Consider the following 19389-nt stretch of genomic DNA (forward strand, 5'->3'; position numbering starts at 1 on the left):
ACAACAAGAGGACATAGTCTTAAATTAGAGGGACAAAGGTTTAAAAATAATATCAGGAAGTATTACTTTACTGAGAGGGTAGTGGATGCATGGAATAGCCTTCCAGCTGAAGTGGTAGAGGTTAACACAGTAAAGGAGTTTAAGCATGCGTGGGATAGGCATAAGGCTATCCTAACTATAAGATAAGGCCAGGGACTAATGAAAGTATTTAGAAAACTGGGCAGACTAGATGGGCCGAATGGTTCTTATCTGCCGTCACATTCTATGTTCTATGTTTCTATGTTTCTATAATGACATTACCCAGAATCCCTCACCTCTCCAGTCAGCAGGTAGATGATCTCCATACTGACATTACCCAGAATCCCTCACCTCTCCAGTCAGCAGGTAGATGATCTCCATACTGACATTACCCAGAATCCCTCACCTCTCCAGTCAGCAGGTAGATGATCTCCATACTGACATTACCCAGAATCCCTCACCTCTCCAGTCAGCAGGTAGATGATCTACATAATGACATTACCCAGAATCCCTCACCTCTCCAGTCAGCAGGTAGATGATCTCCAAGGTGACATTACCCAGAATCCCTCACCTCTCCAGCCAGCAGGTAGATGATCTCCATAATGACATTACCCAGAATCCCTCACCTCTCCAGTCAGCAGGTAGATGATCTCCATACTGACATTACCCAGAATCCCTCACCTCTCCAGTCAGCAGGTAGATGATCTCCATAATGACATTACCCAGAATCCCTCACCTCTCCAGTCAGCAGGTAGATGATCTCCATAATGACATTACCCAGAATCCCTCACCTCTCCAGTCAGCAGGTAGATGATCTCCATAGTGACATTACCCAGAATCCCTCACCTCTCCAGCCAGCAGGTAGATGATCTCCATAATGACATTACCCAGAATCCCTCACCTCTCCAGTCAGCAGGTAGATGATCTCCATACTGACATTACCCAGAATTCCTCACCTCTCCAGTCAGCAGGTAGTTGACCTCCAGGGTCAGATCCAGGAACCTCTCGGTCATCGGATTCCAGTTTGTGTTTCTCATTATTAAGCCAATCAGGCAGCCTGAGAACAGACTCTGGGGTTGTGGACAGGAATTAGAATATTCGGTGACACTGTAATTACAGATATAGTTTATACCAATGTTCACCTAAAATAGATACTGAAAAAAATATTAATGAAATAGTTCAAAATGAAAAAGAACGGTATAAAAACAGTTTATACCCAGGGCTTTATATTTACCCCATACATTATATACAGGGGGTGTATATTTACCCCATACATTATATACACAGTATATACAGGGGGTGTATATTTACCCCATACATTATATACACAGTATATACAGGGGGTGTATATTTACCCCATACATTATATACACAGTATATACAGGGGGTGTATATTTACCCCATACATTATATACACAGTATATACAGGGGGTGTATATTTACCCCCATACATTATATACACAGTATATACAGGGGGTGTATATTTACCCCCATACATTATATACACAGTATATACAGGGGGTGTATATTTACCCCCATACATTATATACACAGTATATGCAGGGGGTGTATATTTACCCCATACATTATATACGCAGTATATACAGGAGGTGCATATTTACCCCATACATTATATACACAGTATATACAGGGGGTGTATATTTACCCCCATACATTATATACACAGTATATACAGGGGGTGTATATTTACCCCCATACATTATATACACAGTATATACAGGGGGTGTATATTTACCCCCATACATTATATACACAGTATATGCAGGGGGTGTATATTTACCCCCATACATTATATACACAGTATATGCAGGGGGTGTATATTTACCCCATACATTATATACGCAGTATATACAGGAGGTGCATATTTACCCCATACATTATATACACAGTATATACAGGGGGTGTATATTTACCCCCATACATTATATACACAGTATATACAGGGGGTGTATATTTACCCCCATACATTATATACACAGTATATACAGGGGGTGTATATTTACCCCCATACATTATATACACAGTATATGCAGGGGGTGTATATTTACCCCATACATTATATACGCAGTATATACAGGAGGTGCATATTTACCCCACACATTATATACACAGTATATACAGGGGGTGTATATTTACCCCACACATTATATACACAGTATATACATGGGGGTGTATATTGACCCCACACATTATATACACAGTATATACATGGGGGTGTATATTGACCCCATACATTATATACACAGTATATACAGGGGGTGTATATTTACCCCATACATTATATACACAGTATATACAGGGGGTGTATATTGACCCCACACATTATATACACAGTATATACATGGGGGTGTATATTGACCCCACACATTATATACACAGTATATACATGGGGGTGTATATTGACCCCATACATTATATACGCAGTCTATACAGGGGGCGTATATTTACCCCATACATTATATACACAGTATATACAGGGGGCGTATATTTACCCCATACATTATATACACAGTATATACAGGGGGCGTATATTTACCCCATACATTATATACACAGTATATACAGGGGGCGTATATTTACCCCATACATTATATACACAGTATATACAGGGGGCGTATATTTACCCCATACATTATATACACAGTATATACAGGGGGCGTATATTTACCCCATACATTATATACACAGTATATACAGGGGGCGTATATTTACCCCATAAATTATATACACAGTATATACAGGGGGCGTATATTTACCCCATACATTATATACACAGTATATACAGGGGGTGTATATTTACCCCATACATTATATACACAGTATATACAGGGGGGTGTATATTTACCCCATACATTATATACACAGTATATACAGGGGGGTGTATATTTACCCCATACATTATATACACAGTATATACAGGGGGGTGTATATTTACCCCATACATTATATACACAGTATATACAGGGGGGTGTATATTTACCCCATACATTATATACACAGTATATACAGGGGGGTGTATATTTACCCCATACATCATATACAGTATATACAGGGGGTGTAAAGTTACCCCATACATTACATACACAGTATATACAGGGGGTGTATATTTACCCCCATACATTATATACACAGTATATGCAGGGGGTGTATATTTACCCCATACATTATATACACAGTATATACAGGGGGTGTATATTTACCCCATACATTATATACACAGTATATACAGGGGGTGTATATTTACCCCATACATTATATACACAGTATATACAGGGGGTGTATATTTACCCCATACATTATATACACAGTATATACAGGGGGTGTATATTTACCCCCATACATTATATACACAGTATATACAGGGGGTGTATATTTACCCCATACATTATATACACAGTATATACAGGGGGTGTATATTTACCCCATACATTATATACACAGTATATACAGGGGGTGTATATTTACCCCATACATTATATACACAGTATATACAGGGGGTGTATATTTACCCCATACATTATACACACAGTATATACAGGGGGTGTATATTTACCCCCATACATTATATACACAGTATATACAGGGGGTGTATATTTACCCCCATACATTATATACACAGTATATACAGGGGGCGTATATTTACCCCCATACATTATATACACAGTATATACAGGGGGTGTATATTTACCCCATACATTATATACACAGTATATACAGGGGGTGTATATTTACCCCATACATTATATACACAGTATATACAGGGGGTGTATATTTACCCCATACATTATATACACAGTATATACAGGGGGTGTATATTTACCCCATACATTATATACACAGTATATACAGGGGGTGTATATTTACCCCATACATTATATACACAGTATATACAGGGGGCGTATATTTACCCCATACATTATATACACAGTATATACAGGGGGCGTATATTTACCCCATACATTATATACACAGTATATACAGGGGGCGTATATTTACCCCATACATTATATACACAGTATATACAGGGGGTGTATATTTACCCCATACATTATATACACAGTATATACAGGGTGTGTATATTTACCCCATACATTATATACACAGTATATACAGGGGGTGTATATTTACCCCATACATTATATACACAGTATATACAGGGGGTGTATATTTACCCCATACATTATATACACAGTATATACAGGGGGTGTATATTTACCCCATACATTATATACACAGTATATACAGGGGGGTGTATATTTACCCCATACATTATATACACAGTATATCCAGGGGGTGTATATTTAACTGACAGTATATACAGGGGGTGTATATTTAACTGACAGTATATACAGGGGGTGTATATTTAACTGATAGTATATACAGGGGTTATATATTTAACTGATAGTATATTATAGATTTAGATACACACCTGGTAGTATACTGCTCCCTTAGGTCATTGTGCTGGGTCTCCTATATAGTAAAATCCCCATAGAAAGATATCTAATGACATGTGTCACGTGACTCCAGTAGCTCCCAGACTGCTCTACTGCACATGTGTAAGGAGTGTATACTGATTAGATCTTGCTGGGGTGGCGTCATAAATCGATGACTACGTAGCGGCCATCTTTGTTTAGGGTAAAATGTCGCTTCATAGCTCTGGAAAGTAAGGGCAAAGTACAGGAACTGGACCCTGTGCAGAAAATAAATACTCAAATAAGATGGGCACAGAGAATAATCTGAGAATAAATATGTTTATATTCTGGTCTGGTAATTAAAGGATCAATATAGTGTCAGGAAAACAAATTTGTTTTCCTTGACACTCTATAACCCTTAGGTACCCACCACCGTCAGAGTCCTACTCCCGTGGCGCTGAAGGGGTTAAAACCCCTTCAGTTACTTTAATCCAGCGCCGGGCTCCCTCTGCGCTGGTGACCTCTCCTCCCCCTCCGACGTCACCTCCCCTGTCTGACGCCACTGGAGCCGAATGCTCAATGCTTTCCTATGGACGCGCTGCGTGGTGGAGGCGAAATTCGCATCCAGCGTCTCAGATGCGCCTCTAGTGGCGGACCGGAAGACAGCCACTAGAGGCTGGCTTAACCCCAAATGTAAACATGTGGTGGAATCTCGGTAAAAATAAATTTAGTAGGCCGAGATTACCACGTGGCATGTGTACGTGCATATGCTGACGTATCGATCAGTTGGTTGCACGAGGCAAGATACGATCAGTAGTGTACGGAGCATGTGCAAGAATACAGGATGTAGTATTCCCCTCCTCCATTGTGCTGGACAAGCCATGCGGTCAAGCAGGAAGTTAATTCTTATTTGTATTGATTGGTTAAGAGAATGTGCGGGTGGAGCTTAATATGGGAGGAGTTATGTGCCTATATAAGGAGCCTGCACTATTGTCCGGGACTCAGAACTTGTGGTATTTTGGTGACGCTAGTCCCTCTGAGTCCCGATCGGTGATCCAATAAAGAATCTCTTCCTTCCTGAAGAAACCTGTGTCCATCTCTCTGTGCTTCGCTTCCGTCAGTTTCTCCGGTATCATTTGGTGCATTGGCCGGGAAGCTCATCGTTCAACGGTAGCTGAGAGGCAGAGGCGTGAGACGGTCTATCTTTGCCCACGTTCTCTACGGCTGCACCCCTGAACTTCTGCGTGGACCTCCCTTCGTCTCGGCGCCACTGGTCTGTTGTCCAGGAGATCATCGGCCTCTACGTGAGAAGTGCTGGGGTGTCCCCGTCGATGAGTGTGAACTCAGGTTCAGGAACGAGGAGGTAAGACAACTGCTGTTTTAGACGGCAGAACCCACTAGGGGTATACCGATTGTGCGGTAGGCCCAAAGGGGTTTGAATCTGTGTATCTGCCCCCTCTGTCGGAGGGAAGGAGCGAAGGCGCACCGCTCGATCGAACGCTCTTTAGTCAGACCGTTTGATTTTGTTAGTCAGGCGGGGCTCTGGTTTAAATAGCCCTAGCCGGACACCGGTGTCTTGTCTAGACTAGCGTTCTAGGGTGTATATTACGTTCGCTAGGTCGGAGGGACCGGGAGACTAAGCGGCGCCTGTGTAAATTCGGTTCGCTAGCTCTCAACCTATCTGGGCTAAGTGGGAAGGCGTGTAAATTTGGAACCCACTAGACTTTTGATAGTGCGACTAAGAGGCGCCTGTGTAAATTTGGTTCTCTAGCTCGCTATATGTGGTGATTGGGCAGTGTGGCTAACCAAAACGGGTGTATATAGTTTTAGGTAGTCCATTCAAGGTACTGGCCAATAGTTTAGTTGGGAATTGTAAATGTGATAAAGATTGTTTAGTAAAGTGTATATCTTGTTAGATAGCGTGAGCTCAGCCGTCTAGCGAGAGTGTTAATAGTGTGTTGCTGTATCATAGTGCACGGTACCATAACCCTGTATATTTACTGACACTGTATATAAGTACTAATCATTGTCGTCCATTGCATGTTTAACACCATAACCACTAATAATTGTATTGTGACCTTAACTTGTGCTTTGACCTATGCTAACCGTACTGTAACCGCTATTTGTAAAAGACGATGTTACTGGGGTGTGTTATAGACGGGTAATTCGTATATAGAGAATTATAGCGTGGGTGACTGTATAGTTTCGCCAAAGGGCATAATATTGATCATATAGTGACTGGTGTAACAGCTGTGTGTGTACGGGAATTCCCTGAGTGTTTATTGTTATTGTGTACGTTTCACTTGGTAACCGTACCACGTGGTGCTGTTGCCAGAGGAAACGGGTGTGATTGTTGAATAGTACGCGTGTATAGTATTCGTTGTCGACGACGTTCCATTGATAAGTATGGGTGCGTCGCAGTCAACGATCCCGGATCCCTTAGGTTGTATGGTGAAGAATTTTAAAAAGGGATTCAAAACTTGTGATTTTGGGGTTAAAATGTCTCCTGTACGTTTGGTCACTTTGTGTACTAGGGAGTGGCCTACTTTGGTTGCGGCATGGCCGCCACGTGGCAGTTTGGATCCAACTCTGGTACAGCACTTACACGTGGCTGTATCAGGTAGGCCTGAACTTTACGGCCAGTTTCCTTATATTGATTGTTGGAGACAGGCCGTAAATGACTCGCCAAAATGGCTCCAGACATGCCACGAGGAGCAGTGTCGCCTCATGGTAGCTAGGACTTGTTCGTCCACTAGGACTGGTGTTAGGCCCATTTTGGACACGCCCCCTGAGTCCGAGATCCCTTTGCCGCCCCCTTACTTTCCGTTAAGAGGAAGTGACGCAAATGCAGGAAGTCCTGCAACCCTCCCCTCATTACCCTCATCCACTTCCGCTTCCTCCTCCAGTACAGGATCCACCCCCCCTCGTACTAAATCTCCCCTTCCGGAATCAGAACCAACCCCCATTAAAAACGAATATCCTGATTTGGCGCCACTTCAGACTTCCGGTCAAGCTTCATCTAGCTCGGCTCGAAGTGTTTTATTTACAACCTTTTCCCAAAACCAAGCTCCCACATCCCCATACCCTATTTCTCCCCGACTGGAACCTATGACTGACGCCCCTCCACGTAGCCCCATACAGACCCGACAGTTGACCGGTGCCCAACAATTAAAACACTATCAGATGCCTCTTCGTCTGAATCCTGGGTCAGCCTATATCGATGCCGCAGGCCAAATGGCACATGCTGACCCAGTCTTTGTATATGTCCCATTCACGACAACCGATCTCTTAAATTGGAAGACCCACAATTCCTCGTATACTGAGAAACCACAAGCTATGACTGATCTGTTCACCTCAATAGTACAGACACATAACCCGACATGGGCTGATTGCCAGCAGTTATTAATGACTTTATTCAACAATGAGGAAAGGACAAGAATTAATCAAGCGGCCATTAAAGCACTAGAGGATAAAGCCCGTACTTTAAACCAAGCCAATCCATCAGCATGGGCCGCAACACATTATCCCAACACCGATCCCGATTGGAATGTAAATGGTGCTGATATGGTTCAACTCAGAGCCTATAGAGACGCTATAATTGCTGGCATGAAAGCCGGAGGAAAGAAAGCCATTAACATGTCGAAGACAGTTGAGGTGATTCAGAAAAGCGATGAAGCGCCCAGTGTCTTTTATGACCGATTATTGGAGGCATACCGCTTGTATACCCCCTTTAATCCGGAAGACGCATATAATTCCCGAATGGTGAACTCCGCCTTTGTCAGCCAAGCTTACGGAGATATTAAGCGCAAGCTACAAAAGTTAGAAGGGTTTGCAGGTATGTCCATCACCCAACTAATGGAGGTAGCGAATAAGGTTTATATGAATAGGGAAACAGAAAGTAAGAAAGAGGAGGAGCGCAAGATGCGTAGAAAGGCTGATATGCTAGCGGTAGCGATCGCAGGCGTAGATAGACGGGGCCCAGATAGAGGCGATAGTAGATGGAATAGGGAGCCTTTGAGTAGGAATCAATGCGCGTATTGCAAGGAAGAAGGGCATTGGAGGAACGAATGTCCACAAAGAGAGCAGTACGAGAGAGACCAACCCAGGGCAGGTTACGGAAACTTTAGAGGCAGAGCGAGAGGTAGAGGAGGCCCCGGAGGGAGTAATGGTAATAGAGGGAGTAATGGGAACAGAGGAAGTGTTAGGGAAGACAGGTATATTCCAGCAGCGCAAAGGTCCCGCGATAGAGAAGGTAGGGACTTTGTAGGATTGGCTGACACGGTCATGGAGGACTATTGATACCGACCGGGCTCCATCCCCCTTGGTCGAGCGGAGCCTATGGTCGATGTATCAATAGGGGGAAAAAGGAGTGCGTTCATGATCGACACTGGTGCTGAACATTCAGTGGTGACTAATCTAGTTGCTCCTCCATCTGGAAGGACTATTACTGTGATAGGAGCAACTGGAAGAAGTGCTGAAAAACCGGTTCTTAAAAGTCGACTCTGTACATTGGGAGGCCACGTAGTAAAACATCAATTCCTTTATATGCCTGAATGTCCAGTCCAATTGCTGGGACGTGATATGCTATCTAAGTTACAAGCGCAGATTACGTTCCTACCAAATGGAACAACATCTTTAAAGTTTAATGGACCTTCAGGTATCATGACATTATCCGTACCAAAGGAAGAAGAGTGGCGACTTTATACAGCGTTGACTAGCCAAAACCCTAGGAGTGATGAGACATTATTTAACATACCAGGAGTTTGGGCAGAGAACAACCCACCAGGACTGGCCCGCAATATTCCACCTATAAAAATTGAACTAAAACTTGGGGTTTATCCAGTGAGCCTAAGACAATACCACATCCCGCAGAAGGCTAAGAAGAACATCCAATCCTATCTGGATAAGTTCATACGGTATGGTATCCTAAAATTCTGTACTTCCCCCTGGAACACCCCATTGCTGCCTGTTCAAAAGCCCGGTACAGATGAGTATCGACCTGTGCAGGACTTGAGAGCAGTCAATGATGCGGTTGTTAGTATACATCCAGTTGTACCCAATCCATATAACCTGCTTGCTTTAATTCCGGGCGGGGCTACTTACTTTACAGTCTTAGACCTCAAAGATGCCTTCTTTTGCCTCCGAATTGCCGCAGAAAGTCAATGTATTTTCGCTTTCCAATGGGAGAACGCTGTAACGGGCTCAAAACGCCAAATGACTTGGACAAGACTGCCCCAAGGGTTTAAAAATTCACCTACCCTATTTGGTTCAGCCCTAAGTCAAGATCTATTGGATTTCGAGTCCATCCCAGGAGAGTGTGTATTGTTACAATATGTAGATGACTTGTTGATAGCAGCAGTTACAAAAGAAATCTGTCAGCAAGCAACGCACGATCTACTACACATTCTCTGGAAGGCAGGATACAAGGTGTCTAGAAAGAAGGCTCAGCTGTGTTTGCCAACTGTCAAATATCTGGGATTCCATATCTCTGAAGGTCAAAGAATTATGGGGCCAGAGAGAAAAGAAGCTGTCTGCCAAATACCAATACCCAAGAATAGAAGACAAGTGCGAGAATTCTTGGGGGCAGCAGGCTTCTGTAGGATATGGATTCCCAGCTACGCGATACTGGCAAAACCTCTGTATGCAGCTATCAAAGGTACAGAGCACGACCCCTTCTTATGGACCCAAGAACAGCAAACGGCATTTGAAGATGTGAAGAAGGCTTTGATGAGTGCCCCAGCATTAGGTCTACCTGATCACACACGACCATTCTACTTATATGTACACGAGCAAAGAAGAATGGCTGTGGGAGTATTGACACAGTACTTGGGATCATGGCAAAGACCTGTTGCCTACATGTCTAAGCAATTGGATGCAGTGGCCAGCGGACTTCCACCTTGTCTAAGAGCCGTAGCTGCAGCCGCCCTGCTAGTAGCTGAAGCCGATAAACTCACTCTGGGTCAAGAACTTTATGTACGAGTCCCACATGCAGTACAGACGTTGTTGGATTACAAAGGAAATCATTGGTTTAGTAACAGCCGTATGACCAAGTATCAAGCAATGTTGTGTGAAAACCCAAGAGTGCATTTAGAGACTGTAAACACCTTAAATCCAGCTACCCTTTTGCCACAACCTACTGAAAGTCAACATGATTGTTTGGAAGTAATGGATGAAGTATTCTCAAGTAGACCAGATCTTCGTGATTTTCCCATCCAGAACCCCGATGTTCAATATTATACCGACGGCAGTAGTTATGTGAAAGAAGGGATCCGCTATGCAGGATATGCAGTAACAACAATAGACAAGGTGATAGAAGCTCGGCCACTGGCGAAAGGAACATCAGCACAAAAGGCAGAATTGATAGCACTGACACGAGCGTTACAATTGGCTGAAGGTTTAAGAGTGAATATCTATACGGACTCTAAGTATGCGTTTTTAACCACTCATGCCCACGGAGCTTTGTATAAAGAAAGAGGACTACAGAATTTAGAAGGCAAAGAAATCAAATACGCAGCTGAAATCCTACAACTATTGGAAGCAGTGTGGGAGCCGAAAGAAGTCGGTATCATACATTGTCGAGCGCATCTGAGAGGAGATGGTGATGTAACCAAGGGAAATCGGATGGCAGATAGTGCAGCCAAGCGTGCTGCTGAATCAGGAAGACAGGAGTATGTGGGGCATATAGCTGCTCTTATACCAACTCCACTGTCCCAATGGACTCCAGTTTATACAGCTCAAGAAGAGGAGTGGTTAAAGACTGAACCAGGAAAGTATTTGGAGAACAAGTGGTATCAGCTAGAAGATGGAAGAATAGTTATACCAGCATCACTAGCGGTAGAAATTGTCCAAAATTATCATAACGGGACACATTCTGGGAGAGACAGTACTGAAGAATCTCTCAGAAAACATTTCTACATACCAAGATTGTCCAACTTGACTCAGGCCATTGTACGAAGATGTGTAACGTGTGCTAAAAATAATGCAAGACAAGGACCAGTAAAGCCACCAGGAGTCCAGTTTATGGGGGGACTCCCCATGTCCGATCTACAAATAGACTTTACAGTGATGCCTAAATCGGGTGGACATCGTTACCTGCTGGTAATTGTGTGCACCTATTCAGGCTGGGTAGAAGCATGTCCTACTCGTACAGAGAAAGCAGGAGAAGTTGTGAGATTCCTGCTACGAGAAATAATACCCCGATATGGACTACCCTGTTCTATAGGATCGGACAATGGTCCAGCTTTTGTTCATCAGTGCCTACAACAACTGACTCATATGCTTGGTATAAAGTGGAGGCTTCATACAGCATATAGACCCCAGAGTTCTGGTAAGGTAGAGAGAATGAATAGAACTATTAAGAACCAGTTGGCTAAAATGTGTCAGGAAACCCAACTTAAGTGGAACGTTCTCTTACCCATAGCTCTATTGCGAATTCGCAGTACCCCTACCAGAAGGATGGGCCTCTCTCCTTTTGAAATCATGTATGGGCGACCACCTCCCGTACTTGGTAACTTAAGGGGGGATTTGAGTCAGTTGGGAGAAGGAATTACCCGGCAGCAGGTTGTAGAGTTGAGTAAGACTATGGAGGAGGTACAGAAATGGGTACAAGATAGATTACCTGTGAATATTTATCCCCCTGTTCATAGTTATCATCCAGGAGATCAAGTGTGGATTAAAGAGTGGAATAATGTACCGTTAGGGCCCAAGTGGAGAGGTCCTTATGTTGTTCTTTTGTCTACCCCTACAGCGATAAAAGTAGCCGAAGTGACTCCGTGGATACATCACTCCAGGGTTAAACCAGCAGCAGTCGATTCTTGGCAAGTTACAGCAGATCCAGAGAATCCCTGCAAGATCCGGTTAAAACGCACTACTCAGTCGGAGTAACGAGGAATTATTGTGGATTACAAATTTTATTATTTTTGGGATTTGGTGCGTGAGTGAGAAGGCCATAATAAAGCCTGTCCGCCCACCGACGTATAGTTTATAAGCCAGGGAAAGTCTCGAAGGGACTCCTGTGAAGACGAGCAGAACTCCATTCCCTGCAGCCCTTACATCCTGGAAGCTGAGGTGCCTTCGCACGGACGAAGACTGAGGATGACGGCGAAAGATGTGTTTTTGATAGTGTTTATTTATGTGTGTTTTTATATTCAGGAAGGTAGAGGTACCGACACTCCTAGCTGTGAGGTATGCATTAAGACTACGAGAACAGGTAACCATATTTCCCAAACCCTAATTTGGCATTCACAATACGAGTGTAAAGGAGATGTATCGAGATGTAGGTACCTAAATATAGACTATAGTGTGTGCCATTTAGGAGTAGGAGAACCTAAGTGCTTCAGTCCAGAGTATCAACCTCGTACAATTTGGTTGACTCTCAGGAATGGAGATCCTCAGGGGACCCTAATTAATAAGACGGTGTTAGAATCCGTACATTCTTCGGGTGTTCTGCTATTTGATGCGTGTAAGGCGATATCAAGTGGTAGAAAGCCGTGGAATGTATGTGGGGATCTTAGATGGGAGAGGACGTATGGGTCTAATGATAAATATATTTGTCCCAGTAGTAAAAATAAATGTGAGTCCTAGATGCCCAAATAAAGACTATAACTTTTGCCCATATTGGTCTTGTGTGGGGTGGGCGACTTGGGGACAGACAGTAGACAAAGACATGATAGTGACTAAGTTGCCTACCAGCCCATATTGTAAGTCTATGGAATGTAATCCCATCCATATACTTATAAATAACCCCGATAAGTTCTTAGACAAATATGGCAATTTATTTGGGTTTCAGATATACGGGACGGGTTTAGATACTGGGACAGTATTGTTTATAGGGATAGAGACTGATACGGTATCCTCCCAAACTCATCAAGTATACCATTCCTTTTATGAAGAGATGAGTATAGATAATAAGATCCCCCATAATGCTAAAAACCTGTTTATTGATTTAGCCGAAAGTATTGCCGGTAGTCTTAATGTTACCAACTGCTATGTGTGTGGAGGTACTAACATGGGAGACCAATGGCCTTGGGAAGCAAAGGAGGTAATGTCCGGTTCTGAGGCAGTTGACCAACTAATATCTACACAAGCCGATTATCATATGAGTGTTAGAGGTAAATCTGAGTGGAGATTAAAGACCTCCATCATAGGTTATGTTTGCATAGCAAGGAAAGGAATAATGTATAACACTTCTGTAGGAGAATTAACTTGTCTAGGGCAAAAAGCTTATGATGATGATACAAAGAATACAACTTGGTGGTCGGCTTCAAATGTCTCTGAACCATCTAACCCGTTTGCTAGATACGCCAATTTAAAGGATGTGTGGTTTGATTTATCCATCACATCTACCTGGAGAGCCCCAGCAAATTTGTACTGGATCTGTGGTAAGAAAGCCTATTCGGAGTTGCCACAGGACTGGGAAGGGGCATGTGTGTTGGGTATGCTCAAACCATCCTTCTTCTTGTTACCTATTGAAACAGGTGAGACTTTAGGTGTTAAAGTGTATGATGTGAATCATAGGAAGAAAAGGGGACCCATAGAGATAGGCGCCTGGGAAGATGATGAATGGCCTCCCCAGCGTATCATAGATTATTATGGGCCAGCCACGTGGGCAGAAGATGGTACCTTTGGTTATAGAACCCCTATTTATATGCTCAACCGTATTATAAGATTACAGGCGGTGGTTGAGATTATCACCAACGAGACATCACAAGCGCTCAATCTTCTAGCGAAGCATAACACCAGGATGAGGACAGCAGTCTACCAAAATAGATTAGCCTTGGATTACCTTTTGGCAGTAGAGGGAGGTGTATGTGGGAAGTTTAACCTGAGCAATTGCTGTCTTCAAATAGATGACGAAGGGCAAGCAATAGCTGAGCTTACTAGCCATATGGTTAAACTAGCGCATGTGCCTACTCAGGTATGGAAAGGGTACAATCCAAGTAGTTGGTTTGGTAGCTGGTATGAGTGGTTTGGAGGGCTTAAGGCAGTGGTAGGTGGAGTCCTACTGATTTTAATGTTGTGTCTACTCCTGCCGTGTCTTATACCCTTAGTAGTTAGGTCTGTGCAAAGCCTGATAGAAAATATAGCAGAGAGGAAGGCTGCTGCACAGATAATGGCGATTTATAAGTATAAGGCTCTAGATCAGGGAGAACCAATGCAGGAAGATGAGTGTTAAAAGATTCACATCATAAGATAAGTCTGGTCTGGTTCAAGGTAACTTGCGGTGTATGCAAACCAAGGTTAAGTGATGCCTCAAGTAATTGTGAAATATCAAGAGGCATCAAAGGGGGGAATGTGGTGGAATCTCGGTAAAAATAAATTTAGTAGGCCGAGATTACCACGTGGCATGTGTACGTGCATATGCTGACGTATCGATCAGTTGGTTGCACGAGGCAAGATACGATCAGTAGTGTACGGAGCATGTGCAAGAATACAGGATGTAGTATTCCCCTCCTCCATTGTGCTGGACAAGCCATGCGGTCAAGCAGGAAGTTAATTCTTATTTGTATTGATTGGTTAAGAGAATGTGCGGGTGGAGCTTAATATGGGAGGAGTTATGTGCCTATATAAGGAGCCTGCACTATTGTCCGGGACTCAGAACTTGTGGTATTTTGGTGACACTAGTCCCTCTGAGTCCCGATCGGTGATCCAATAAAGAATCTCTTCCTTCCTGAAGAAACCTGTGTCCATCTCTCTGTGCTTCGCTTCCGTCAGTTTCTCCGGTATCAAACATAACAGTTTCTCTGCTATGTTTACATGTGAAGGGTTAAAACCTGGGGGGCCTGGCACCCAGACCATTTCATTGAGCTGAAGTGGTCTGGGTGACTATAGTGTCCCTTTAATGTTCAGTAGATGGGCTGTTGTAGTTTGGCACATGGTTTGACTATTATGGAGGATCCACATCCACTTATTTTAAGAACTACTCGATAAAACCATACTAACTTCTCCTTTGGTTAACTGTCCAAATGTATGTGTACAACCTCCAGAGAACTGAACATTTACACTGCGCCACTCACCAGGGAGGACTGAGAAAATCTGGCTGGTGAGTTTAACCAAAATACATGTCACCCTTCACACCATTCTCCGTGCTGGAAAATACTTTCAGTTTCACTGACACATTGATAACGTTTATTGCTGTAAAAATGGTTACTGCCTTTTATCAAACATGTTCATTTGGGATAATTGAATGTTTCATAAAACAAAGATGAGTTACTCACCTTATTCCACCGCTGGGCTCCCTTACCTCTCCTCCCCCGCCTACGTCAGCTCCCCCGTCTGACATCAGCAAAGTCGAATGCGCAGGCGCGGCAGTGCCGCACGCGCATTCAAAGTGTCCATAGGAAAGCATTTTTCAATGCTTTCCCATGGACGCTCTGCGTGATGAAGGCATAATATTACTCCAGCGTCGCAGATGCGCCTCTAGTGGCTGTCCGGAAGAGTCTGGCTTAACCCCAAATGTAAACATAGCAGTTTCTCTGAAACTGCTATGTTTACAGCAGGCAGGGTTAACCCTGGAGGGACCTGGCACCTAGACCACTTTATTGAGCTGAAGTGGTCTTGGTGCCTATAGTGTCCCTTTAATATATATTAATGTACAGTGAAATGGGGAATTCAAACTTCTCTATTACATTAGCTGTAACCTGCTGTAGTTGTGGAGCTTGTGGTGGGGGGTTATTGCAGACATTGTGAGCTTGTTGCTGGTACTTAGGGGGTCCTGGATGAGAAGCTCAGTTTATTGCTGGTAGTTAGGGGGTCCTAAATGAGAAGCTCAGGTTATTGTGGTCAGTTAGGGGGTCCTGGATGAAGGGCTCAGGTTATTGCTGGCAGTTAGGGGGTCCTGGATTATCACTGCATTATCGCTGGCGGTTAGGGGGTCCTGGATTGTCGCTGCATTGTCGTAGCATTGTCGCTGGTGGTTAGGGGGTCCTGGATGAGAGGCTTGGTGATTTCCCTGGGGACCCCAGCTCAGTTTTGCACTGTGTTACTCAGATTTAATTATCTTCTCTTCACTACACATGGTGTGAAGGCATAGGGCCACCCAAACCACAAATAATAGGAATTACTGGGCAGATCCATCCATCCAAACCACAAATAATAGGGATTACTGGGGAGCTTCCTCCACCCAAAACACAAATAATAGGAATTACTGGGCAGATCCATCCATCCAAACCACAAACAATAGGGATTACTGGGGTCTGGGGAGATCCGTCCACCCAAACCACAAATAATAGTAATTACTGGAGAGATCCATCCACCCAAACCAGAAATAATAGGAATTACTGGAGAGATCCATCCACCAAACCAGAAATAATAGGAATTACTGGAGAGATCCGTCCACCCAAACCAGAAATAATAGGAATTACTGGAGAGATCCGTCCACCCAAACCAGAAATAATAGGAATTACTGGAGAGATCCATCCACCCAAACCACAAATAGGAATTACTGGAGAGATCCATCCTCCCAAACCAGAAATAATAGGAATTACTGGAGAGATCCGTCCACCCAAACCACAAATAATAGGAATTACTGGAGAGATCCGTCCACCCAAACCAGAAATAATAGGAATTACTGGAGAGATCCGTCCACCCAAACCACAAATAATAGGAATTACTGGAGAGATCCATCCACCCAAACCAGAAATAATAGGAATTACTGGAGAGATCCGTCCACCCAAACCACAAATAATAGGAATTACTGGAGAGATCCATCCACCCAAACCAGAAATAATAGGAATTACTGGAGAGATCCATCCTCCCAAACCAGAAATAATAGGAATTACTGGAGAGATCCGTCCACCCAAACCACAAATAATAGGAATTACTGGAGAGATCCGTCCACCCAAACCAGAAATAATAGGAATTACTGGAGAGATCCGTCCACCCAAACCACAAATAATAGGGATTACTGGGGAGCTTCCGTCACCCAAACCACAAATAACAGGAATTACTGGGCAGATCCATTCATCCAAACCACAAATAATAGGGATTACTGGGGAGCTTCCTCCACCCAAACCACAAATAATAGGAATTACTGGGCAGATCCATTCATCCAAACCACAAATAATAGGGATTACTGGGGAGCTTTCTCCACCCAAACCACAAATAATAGGAATTACTGGGCAGATCCGTCCACCCAAACCAAAAATAGGAATTACTAGGGAGATCCATCCATCCAAACCACAAATAATAGTAATTACTGGAGACATCCGTCCACCCAAACTAGAAATAATAGGAATTACTGGAGAGATCCATCCACCCAAACCAGAAATAATAGGAATTACTGGAGAGATCCATCCACCCAAACCAGAAATAATAGGAATTACTGGAGAAATCCATCCACCCAAACCAGAAATAATAGGAATTACTGGAGAGATCCATCCACCCAAACCAGAAATAATAGGAATTACTGGAGAGATCCATCCACCCAAACCAGAAATAATAGGAATTACTGGAGAGATCCATCCACCCAAACCAGAAATAATAGGAATTACTGGAGAGATCCATCCACCCAAACCAGAAATAATAGGATTTACTGGAGAGATCCGTCCACCCAAGAGCTATGTTTTCAGCTGCAGGGTTAAAACTAGGGAGACCTGGCACCCAGACCACTTCAATGAGCTGAAGTGGTCTGGGTGCCTATAGTGGTCCTTTAAGGGTACTCCTCTACAGCCATTCATCATGTTTCTCCATCAACTATTCTCCTGGATGGTGTGCAGCTTTCAGTGGTTCATCTTCCTGGAATTCCTTTGACTCTGTATGTTATAATAGTTTTTTAATAAATGTTTTTCGCACAAGTTCCACGAGTGCTCTCGTTGTTTTGGTTTATATATACTCTGATCAGCCACAACATTAAAACCACTGCCAGGTGAAGTGAATAACATGGATTATATCAGCACAATGGCACCTGTCAAGTGGTGGGATATATTATGCAGCAAGTGAACAGTCAGTTCTTGGATTTCATGTGTTGGAAGCAGGAGAAATGGACAAGCGAAAAGATCTGAGTAACAAGGGCCAAATAGTGATGGCTAAACAACCTGGTCATCTCCAAAATGGAAAGTTGTGTGGGATGTTCCTGGTATGCTGTGGTTAGTACCTACCAAACGTGGTGCAAGAAAGGACAATTAGTGAATCAGCATCAGGGTCATGGCCGCCCAAGGCTCATTGATGCCTGTGGGGAGCAAAGGTTAACTCATGTGGGGATATTTATGGGATAGTAATAGTAAACAGTTGAGAATTGGCCACTATTGCAATTCTCAGATCCCAAAGATCGTTATCGTGTAAGTGAAATGTATTCCACATAAATAAAAATCACAATTTGTTATAAAAATAGATACAATTTATTGTGACAATTTAAATAATAATAATATGTAACATGCGTGATAATAATCAATGAATATTCAGTATAACATAGTATGCAATACAAATGGTAATATAAAAACATCTCCCAATGGCTGACAATGATTTATGATGGGCTTCACAGAGAAACGAAAGTAAAACTTACACACAGATACAGAGCTTGCAGCTTAAGGCCATAAAACTTTAGCTGGCTAGACCACCTAGGTAATTAAGACCTATTCTCATGTGATTTTAAATAAAATAACATTTATATCAGCTCATTAGTCATTTCCTGGAACCATCCACCAAGAGTAATCTACCATGTTCTATAAGCAGAATTTTAACTTGCCTAAACAGATATTTTATAGCAAATCAATACACCTGGATAAATACCACGATATGCTAACATGTGATATGTCACATTAATACATATTTATTCTTTTCTATCTGCAGAATAGAATGCTTAATTATGTACTTCTTATTTAACTAAGATTTCTAAATATCGAAATCTGATCGTGATTTATCCAGTCATATATCATGCTATTAGAAAATTTTAACTAATTTAGATTAATTAAATGAAACCAGTATATTTACCAGTTAAAAA

This window comes from Pelobates fuscus, chromosome 10 (assembly GCF_036172605.1).
Source record: "Pelobates fuscus isolate aPelFus1 chromosome 10, aPelFus1.pri, whole genome shotgun sequence".
NCBI classification, from domain to species: domain Eukaryota; kingdom Metazoa; phylum Chordata; class Amphibia; order Anura; family Pelobatidae; genus Pelobates; species Pelobates fuscus.